Consider the following 11,277-nt stretch of genomic DNA (forward strand, 5'->3'; position numbering starts at 1 on the left):
AGTCTCACGTTCAGATCTTGAAATCCTGAAAGCCAATAAGTTGAGATTCACATCAGTTCATTACGGTTAATTCCACGAATGAGGCATATCATCTCTCTCCCCCACCCCGCCCCCCACCTTCGTGTTGTCACCCACCTGATTGCCAAAGGTGTTGTCAGTGTTGCCTCCTGTTCAGGCAACACAGCGGAGGTGTACGCGAGTGGACGCAATCTTTTGCAATCGGGACGAGTACACGACGCTCCTAATCTAACGTTTATGGATTTTTAATATTTTTAATTTATCACCTTTCGCGAGCGATGTCACGTTTTTATTGAGCAGCATTAATGAATGTATGTTTAGAGTGGACTGGCGTTTCTGTTATAAGGGATTATATTTGAGTTTTGTAAGTGTTGAAGTGAGTACAATGTCTGCATTTTCAACTGTGAAAGCCGCTAGTTCGACCTTCCCATTTTCCTGTTTTGAAAATTAACTTATATCGTTAAGAGGGAATGGTTGAAAATAAGAGCAAAAAATTAAAAAAAAAATAAGACAAAAACAGTGGTATTTTTTTAGATATCTGTTTTGTGTTTGGATAAATAAAAACAAGGATCTAAGCTTAGAGTTATTAGGTATGTTGCAAAATAGAGTTTTGTTATATGAGATGGTTAGAAGAAATATGCATGGAATCATGATCAAACGATCAGCAACTAACGAGTAACTGGACTATGCATTTTAGGTAGTCTTATCATGTGCTTAAATTCTACGCCGTCAGAATGTTACGATAAATATGATGCAACAATAAAAGAAATTTGTGGAAACGTGCAAAAATCTGAATTTACAGTGTATATTAAGAAATGCAAATGTTAAACAACTGACATAAATTAATTTAATATGTAAATATTATAAAAACTATGAAAATAAAATAATAATTTTGATACTTTTTTCTACGTCATGTTAGACTGTTTAGATCAGTACCATGCAAAAATAAAAGAAATTTGAGAAAACGTGGCAGTATTTGAAAATACAAGATATATTAAAAAATGTAAATGTTAGGTAATTGACATAATTTAGTGTATCATGGGGATGTTGTGAATATTACGAAAACAAAGAACGAATTATTTAAATTTGTCTACGCCTTACTAGAACCATTTAGATAAATACCTAAGATGGAAAAATAAAAAAGGAAATTTGCGAAGGCGTGAAAAATATTTGAGTGTAACGCATATTAAGAAATATGAATGTATTAAGAAATGTAAATGTTATGTAAATGACATGAATTAATGTAACACGTAAAAGATGTTGTAAATATTGCAAAAATAAATAATAAGGCAGGTATAAAACTTGTAAAAATTCTGGAAATAAGAAATGTGAATGTTAAGTAATTGACATGATTTAAGGCAATACGTAAAAGATTTTGTAAATACTGTAAACATAATTAATGTGACATGTATAAAAATTGTAAAAATTCCAGAAATAAGAAATGTGAATGTTATGTAACTGACATGAGTTAATGTAATACATTAAAGATTTTGTAAATATTGTAAAAATAAATAACATGGTATGTATGAAAATTGTAAAAAATCTGGAAATAAGGCAAAATTTCTAATAATTTCCCAAGGCGTTAGCAAACGGGACGAGAGAACGTTCGTATGCAGAGTAGATTGTGGTTCTTCTTAACAGTGTACGTTCGTATGTAGAGTATAGGATATATCTGGCCCAGTTTGTCACTAATTAAGAGGCACCGATATTTTCTTCCTTGTTTATTTGGTAATTATTTGTTTATTTAATCTAGTTGCAGACTTGACACTGTTACTAAGAAAAAATTTATATTTTTCAAATAATTTATTATATAGGTATTGAGAATAAACGTACCTTGGTCAGATCTTCTGCATGGTACGTAACGTTCTCAGGGTTTGGACTTGGCGTCTCGCCCCTCCTCTCTCATGACCGTTATTTGGGACGGTTTGGGTACATGAATATTAATTAAATTGGGTTTTCTAAATAACCCACAAATGTGGTTCAAAACAAAAATGATTTTATACACAGTAAATAAATCGGCTAAATTCTGTTATGCGTTCTTTCTCATCATGTAACACGCACACACATATATAATTATATATATATATATATATATATATATATATATATATATATATATATATATATATATATATATATATATATATATATATATATCAGGAAAGTCAAGGTATGAATGCGCCATTTCTTCTCTATGATCTTCTAACTTGTTTAATGAATCCCTCCTCTTGCTATTGTTCAGCTAATGTAACAAAAATTTCTTTCGTCAGCTACTGTACATTTTGCCAAGAGCCTTTGCTTCTTCTCACCCACATGCAGAAGTTCTCTGTCCTTGAGACTTCAGTGAACACCGCTCAGGATAGCCTCAGTTATGCTCTTGATCTCCGTACTCTTTCCATCGTCATTCTAATTCAGTCATTCTCTGATTGTAACACTGGATCGTATCGTTGCAAGGACGAATTGGTTCCTGTGCTCATGCATCTTTTTTCATCGAAATGATAAATAATGCACTTATCTTTCCTCTTGGTGGAACAACGTCTGGTTCGACCCGTCTTGGAAAAAGGGGACTGGTCTGTTTCAGTGGTTCTGAAATCTTTCAGGTCCTGGGCCACTAGCACAATAAAAAAAAAATATCGCGGACAATTTTTTTCTGAGCAATAGGCAATAAATATTTTGGATTGATATATAATTCTTAAACAAGAATGGTAACCTGAAGATTATCATTATATTCTTTGAATAGGAATAATATAATAAAATGAATAGTCAAAATGATTTATCTGGACAAAATGATTCTGAATGCTTTTTCAGTAAATTTTAGAATATACGTAACAATAATTATCTCCAGTTTAGTACCAAACAGAGTGAACGTACTGTAGATCACCCAAAATGTCACCATGGACCACCAGTTGAGAATAATCCAGGTAGTGTTGTTGTTCAGTCTAAAATTGCTAAAATATATTCCAAATATTACTCGGCCATCACTTTCTTAAAACAAATGAACCTTTAACTCTTCTCCCGGGCCACTTATTACTTCCATAAGGCATGATCTACTGAAATCACTCTCTTTCATTTCCCTTGATCTCTGGGACTTCAGAGATACTGACAATTCCCAGGTTAAGCCTTTAAATAGCCAAGGTCACTGGATAACTAACCTTTGGAACACCTGACATGATAAATCTATAGGTCCTCTGAGTCACCTTCTCTGCTGTTGGGCCTTTGTACAGTTTTAAATGAATCGAGTATATATCTTTCAATATCCAAGTTGTGATATATACATAAATTATTTGTAAAATGTAAATGCTAAAAATATTTATGTCAACCCGAATGGTAGGATAAACTTATATTTGTTAACTTTTGGTAAATTCAGGTCAAGTTTGATCAAAATTCTGCTTGCAATGCTGTTAAAACTGTAAAATATTGTACATTTTCTCTAATAAAAGATAAAAAGGAAGTTGTGATACATGATAATCTATGGTTAACAGACAAAACCACCGCTTCAATTTTTTACCCAGCTCTCACTCACTCCAACATTTTTATACATTTAAATGATCATTAAGTGCATATTTATTCCGTATGGGTATAAACTCAGGTGTATGCATATACGTAAGTACAAAGTAATTATATAAATAGTATATATATATATATATATATATATATATATATATATATATATATATATATATATTCATTTACAATTGTACAAATGCCCAACAGCAAAGAATTGGTGCTGATGATGCTTTAGAGAACCTAGACTTATCAAGTGTTCCAAAGGTTACTTATTCAGCGACTTGGCTATTTAAAGGTTGCCTGTAAATTAACTATATATATATATATATATATATATATATATATATATATATATATATATATATTTATATATATATATATATATATATATATATATATATATATAGAGAGAGAGAGAGAGAGAGAGAGAGAGAGAGAGAGAGAGAGAGAGAGAGAGAGAGAGAGAGAGAGAGAGAGGCCTTCTTGTACTTGAGTTGATCATGTACTTCATACGGCACACCCTGTTTATATATAGGCTATACTGTGTATATATGTATATATATACTGTATATATATACACATACATTATATATATATGCATATATATACCAGTCGACCTGCTTTTATTAAAAGCTGAACATGCACTTCATGTATGGAGGCAAATCCTATTATCACAAAAATCAAACAAATGAAATGAGAATCGTCCCGACTTCCATAACATACGTCTCTTAGCAAACCAGCAGAGGTGAGATTTCAGCAACGCTATGCAGGGTGTCTCCGCTTATCAGCGAGATTTATCGGCCACCGGCTGCGATAACATCAGCCTTCCTTATCGACCCATTAACAGAAGCAGCTCGTGAGTTCCCAGAACACGTACGGAACGGGTGACGAAGCGATTAGTCCGTTTGTCCGCTCGTTCGTTCACAAGGTCATTGTTTTTGTTTTCGGATGTCCCCTGTCGGTTAATTGAATGATAGTCAGTGTTTCTGGAGGTCTCCTTTCGGTTAAATGAATGATAATGTCATTATCTTTCGCTGTGACGATGCATGGCGGTCTCGCGAATGTCGACGGTGATGGTGTTGGTTTTAAATTTTCAGCAAGTCTTACGGTTAGATGCTCGTGAATGCTGCGCATTTTTGGAGTATGTGGAATGTGGAGACAAAACAGATGGGTATTCATTATATATATATATATATATATATATATATATATATATATATATATATATATATATATATATATATATATATATATATATATCATGAACTGAAACCTTTCACCTTTTTTTCTTGATCTTGCTCGTAAAGGAAGTCCAGAATCAGTACCTGTAGACAAGAATCAACAAGCCATTCCATTAACGACGGGAATTAAGGCAAGAACCCTGACATTGGAAGGACTGTGACGATATATGCAGATATTTTTTAAAAAATGTGAATATTGCAGCACTGTAAGTCCTCTGTGTATTCTGAAGCTCAAGGACAGATATCAACAAGGCAAAACAGCTGCTACTGAGTTCTTCAATTAGGATTGAAGAATGAATTACAGCTAAGAATACTATAAGTTTGAATGAAGTACAGTCAAGGATGGTAGAATTCTGGATGAATTACTATCAAGAATGGTAGAGTTTTGAATGATATACAATCAAGAATAATATATGTCTGAATGAAGTACAGATAGGTCTGAATGAAGTACAATAAAAAGCAATATAGGTGTGAACGAATTACAACTAAGAGTCGTGTAGGTCTGGACGTAGTATAATCAGGAACAAAATAGGTCTGAATGAAGAACAAACAAGAACAGTAGAGGTCTACATAAATGTAATACAATAAAAAATAGTATAGGTCTGAATAAGTTACGATCAGGAATAGCATAGTCTAAATGTAGTACAATCGAGAGTAGTATAGGTCTGAATGATGTACAATAAAAAAACATAGGTCTGAATGAAGTACCCTCAAGAATATATAGGTTGAATGAAACAGTCAGGACTAGTATAGCTCTTAAATGCAGTACAATCGGGAATAATGGAGTTCTAGAATTAATTTATAGGTCTGAATGAAGTACAATCAAGAATAGTATAACTTTAAATGAAAAATACAGTTAAGAACAGAATAGGTTTGGTTCATTTAAGTTCATAAGGAAATAACAAATAACAGATGCAACGCCAATAACAGGGAATGCTAGAGCAAACATGACTGCTGGCCATTAAGAAACTGACCGTGAAAAAACTATAGATAGATTTGTACCTGCACGAACCTGTAAAGGCTCTTAGAAACCTCCAGAAAAGGGGAAGGTTTCATTTTAAAGGTAAACAGTTAGGCCCTGCGTTCTTATTCACGCCTTTCACCAGTATCAGAAGTTTGGTGCTACTTTGGCTTGTTATCTAAGCGTCATCTACTCCGAGGGGCTAGTACTAAACATGGCGGAAGCTCCTTGGGACGCTGTGTCTAGTCCTAGTCTCTCGGGATCGAAGTACATATACACCCATTTGTATATTGTGTGGTCAACAAATTATTATTTTAATAAACGATGTCTTCGTGCGGCCGTCCACTTTACATTTTCCATACGGTGTTTAGTACTATACGCGTAGATACCAAGCCAAAGTAGCACCTGCAGCTTTTCACTACATTGGCGTCTTACTACTTTCTCCCAAGAAGATGCTGGCGGCGTCTTTAATCATTCATGAGCTGATATTCCAGCGTATTCATTCGGGTCAGTATGCTAAGACTGTTTTGCTGCAGAGGTATTGATGTATCGGGTGTAGCAACGGCGGTTTAGTGTGTTCGGGAGCGAGCAGCATGAGGAACAGATGAATGTACTGCGTTTTCATAATATACGTGCGCGTATTTGAGCATAGGATGGGTGTATATACAGTATATGTGTATGTACACACACACATATATATAAGCATATATATATTTATATTTGCGTGTGTACTGTTTTTATGATACACGTGCGCGTATTTGAACTTACGATGAGTAGCCTACACACACACGCATATATATATATATATATATATATATATATATATATATATATATATATATATATATATAGATATATATATATAGATATATATATATAATATATATATATATATATATATATATATATATATATATATATATTATGTGTACTGTATTTTTATAAATACAGTGGGTATATATAATATATATAATTATAGTATATATATACGTATATACTTATGTAAATATATGTATATGTATGTATTATAAACACATACATGCCTCGGGCTGGGGAGTTAAACAGTGGGCCTAGCGACACACTAGCCACGTGTCATAGGCACTGGGACCTGTTCACCACTGGCTGTTTTCTACATATATATATATATATATATATATATATATATATATATATATATATATATATATACATACACACATATATATCAAGAATTTTACAAGCGGTTGAAAAATTTAAAAGTCACAGACAAAAATAGAAAAACATTGATGTCTTAACAACTGAAATATATATATATATATATATATATATATATATATATATATATATATATATATATATATATATATATATATATATATATGTGTGTGTGTGTGTGTGTGTGTGTGTGTGTGTGTGTGTGTGTGTGTGTTGTGCTGTTTATAGGCAATTTTGGGCATATATTTATATAGCAACTGTACTTGGATATTCCTTGTAGCGATAAAAACTTCCAACTTTTTTTCAGGGACTGAATACGTTATTTTCATGTTTTCGAAAGTGGTTCTAACCGGTGCTTCTCGTGTTCTGAAATATCTTAATCCCATCTATCTTTTCATCTGAGCAGAAACTATCATGGCAGAGAGAGAGAGAGAGAGAGTTGTTTGGAAAGGGTACTTGGACCTGTTTGCAATCGTAAGATAAGTGATATTAATTGTCTCTTTATAGACAGTATGTCTATTATCTTCGTACACCTATCCTTGGTGAATGGTATTACATGTACTGTGCTCATTCTCCCTCTGTACATTTTCTCTAAACTTTTTTATCTCGGCTTGTTCCTAAGCGAGCACAACACCGGAGCAAACTGTAATATTGTCTACCACACCACTTATCGCATATCACGCGGTGCTAGAGATACAATGGCGCCTAGCGGGTAGTAGACCCAGAACGCCAGGACCCACATGGGTAAGTCCTGGGTAAACCAAGCTGCCCAGCTGCCACGAATCAAGGTCCAAATAATTCCACGAATGACCACGTTGGCCGGGGCATTCCCCAACGTTACTACTCAGAGTTTGTGGGATTTCTTTAAAGACTTTTGTGAGAAACAGGAGGTAAATCCAGTTTTATGTAACAAATAATCGCTTTCGTTTTGATGCCAGTCGACGGCTATAGTATTCAGCCAGTATCGTTTTCTATAAATGGCATTTTTTGCTCTGCTCTTTTATTGTTTTCTATACACGGCATATTAGCCCTTTTCTTGTTCTATTTTCTTCAGTAAGCATTATATATTCTAGGCCTAGGGAATGCCACTATCATCATGAAACAGATAAGCTATTTGTCTGTTTATGCCACCCAAGTCCCAGTCTCATATAGATATTTCTACAAAACAAACAATATCCCCATACGCAGGAAGCAGCAGATAAAATTTATCGCGTTGTCTGCTTCCCTGATAGAGGACCACAGCACCAGTCATCCTTACCGTCCTTTGTCGCAATATCCTTCTCTTGCATTTCAGTAAAATCTTTCAGTTCATCAGGTTTTCTCATTTTGCCACCTCCCACTGATCTACTCTACGTCTCTTCACTCACTTCCTTAATAGTTAATGTAGAAAACGCCGTCAAATCCAATTTCCATTTTATTACAGAATATAGAATTTAGGCCAAGTGCTGGGACCTATGGGGTCATTCAGAGCTGAAACGGAAATTGACAGTAAAAAGGTCTGAAAGGTGTAACAGGAGGAAAATCTCGCAGTTGCACTATGAAACATTTGTTAAAAGAGGGTGGAAAGTAAGATGGAAGACAAGAAATATGAACGGAGTTACAGTAAAAGAAATTAAAGGGGTTGCAGCCATGGGCCGAAGGGACGCTGAAAAGAACCTTAAGTAATGCCTACAATGCACCGCATGGGGTCCACTGATGCCCCCCCCCTACAGGGGATTTCCATTTTATTTATTCATTTATTTATTCTTCTAAAAGCACTCTCGTCTGTTAATACAAAAGCATGAGGTGATTCTCTTTCTCCAGTTTCCTCTTCCTCCTCGAAGCTCTCGTTTCAAACGCACGTTACCTCAAGAAGTAACTTTTTTTTTCTCCAGAGTTCTCCAAATTTCAGACACTTATCTCACAGTCCATCTTTGGACCGAGATGTTTGAAATTATAACTTATTATAAAAGTTCTCTAAATTCAAAACAAGACAACAGCTCACCTTTCTCTGAGCCAGACCATGTTGTTTTTTTTTTTATTTTCATTTCGGTCGTTAAAAAATCAATTTTTTTTCTATTTTTTCAGTGACTTTTTAAATTTTTTCAGCCGCTTGTAAAATTCTTGATATCGTATCTTGACTAGCGAAATGGGTTGCTGAAGTATTTTGACAAGTAAAAGGCCTGCTTCTGTATCTTGACAAGTAAAAGGCCTGCTTTTGTATCTTAGCAAGTAAATGGCTTGCTTTTGCATCTTGACCTGCAACATGGTTGCTGATTTTCTTGTCAAGTAAAATGCTTACTCGAGCAGACTGACCAGTAATATGCTTGCTCCTGCACTTGACAAGTAAGAGAGTGACTCTTATAACTTGACAAGTAAAAGGTCTGCTCTTGTGTCTTGATAAATAAAAGGTTTGCTCTTGTATTTTGACTAATAAAAGGTTTGCCTTTGTACCTTGACCAGAAAAATGCTTGCCTACCTAGAAATTGTACATCACTCACCATTCCTATACTAACTCTTCCTTTTATGCAATATAATCATGGACATGTTTTTTTTTAGGAATTCTAGAGAATCATCGTAGATTTTTATCTGCCAACGTCAATTGTACATTTTACAACACTGGGTTAAAGAACTATGTCGAATATAACATTAAATGAGTTATACGATATTATATAACGTGTGAATTTATAATATGTGATTTATAAAAGATTACAATATGCGCATTCAATGTCACATTTATTTTACTTGTAAACATCAGGATACTTGCGAATAAAAAGCATAAACCTGTTATTCCATAAAATTGTGACCCTCTATGATTGTGGCAACACTGAATTAAAAAATAAGCCATTCTATCACTACGTCTACTTAACTATGTACAACATTTTCTTCACGAGAACTTATTCCGTTGTCCTTCGTTAGGTAGGTGTGGCGTTAACATCCGGAGGTTAAGTTGCAAGTTTGCAACATCAGACTAGGGGGGAAGTGGCGTGACTTATCAACTAGAATATCGTTTCTTTACATCTCTGGCCTTTTTTTTAAATTATTGTTGTTAGACAAGCTAGATGTTATCAATAGCTTATGCTTTTCAAAAAGAAAATAAACAAAATTATGTTTTAAAGGGCTATACACCAACTGCGTCTAGCCTGTCATAGTGATGAGGCATCCTGAATCAAACCAACTCGTTGCTACTGCGAAGCTGATCTAGTCTACACTCTTAGGCCCGCCGTGTTATCTGCTGATGATGGCAGTTCTGAATAACGCAAGCAGTTGAGAGAGAGAGAGAGAGACCTTGAATAGTGAATACGAGCCTGTTGCCATATGGTGGTGCAAGCAACTCTTCCCCCACTACACAGTACACACCCACCCCTTAACATCCAGGGGTAGGCAGAGATTGTTCCCGCCACCCTACTACAGATACGTAAGAGGACGACGCTTCTCAGCTATCTCGATTCTTTGAAGCAAGATTTGATGCCTGTTCATTATCTTGAAGCAGAATGCTTTTGATATCCAAGGCAGAAAATAAATTCAGCCCTTCTTCTTTACTTTTGAGTTTTAGAGTTGGAATAACTTACGAGGACGCAATAGGAAATAGGAATAGTCAAACATCTTTTCCCCTAGTGCACGTTGCTCGGCTGACTTGGTTGGGAAATGGAAACAGGAAAATTATTTAACAAAATACGTTTGACGGGTCCTTATCAACTTCCTAAAAAGGATGTGAATACAATGCATTATACGTTCAACTGTTAGGATGTGGTTAACGATGGAAGAATTTCTTGCAAACAAAAGATTTATTTTTATATTTTATATCTCGTCGCTGCGTGTATCGTTTGCATTGTCAACGTTTCCGTTTTAATATATTTTCGCGGTATTTTATTTGTTTTTAGCTAAGTTTACTTTTTTCAGTTATAGTTATATGTTTATCAATGTTGTCTGTTTTGTAACCAGGTGGTGTTTAATGTGACAGTCGAATGTCGCTGATAACGACATGAAAAGAATAATGTGCTCTCTCTCTCTCTCTCTCTCTCTCTCCCAGCCCTTTATCACCCTTTATCATCCTAACAAAACTGCGTACCTTCTCGTTCTCTTGTCTCTCGCGAGCGTGTGTTCCGTCAAGGTCAGTTTCTGCCATCATGAAAGCAAAGTTTCCTGAAGAATCTGTAATTACATTTGCCTATTCGCCTCCATCTTGTACTCAGTACCGCTCTCTCTCGATATAAAAGCAGTATGGCTCACCATTTAGCGCTGCTTCTCCGTAGATCAAGAACTTGGTCTACTTCTTTTCCGTTCCAATTTGATTTTGAATTTCAACTCCCACCCCCCAACTCCCTTCACAGCTCCCCACCAGTACCTCACCCAGGGCTCATTCGGTGAGTGGCT

The sequence above is a fragment of the Macrobrachium rosenbergii genome, chromosome 10, assembly GCF_040412425.1.
Source record: "Macrobrachium rosenbergii isolate ZJJX-2024 chromosome 10, ASM4041242v1, whole genome shotgun sequence".
Classification (NCBI taxonomy): Eukaryota; Metazoa; Arthropoda; class Malacostraca; order Decapoda; family Palaemonidae; genus Macrobrachium; species Macrobrachium rosenbergii.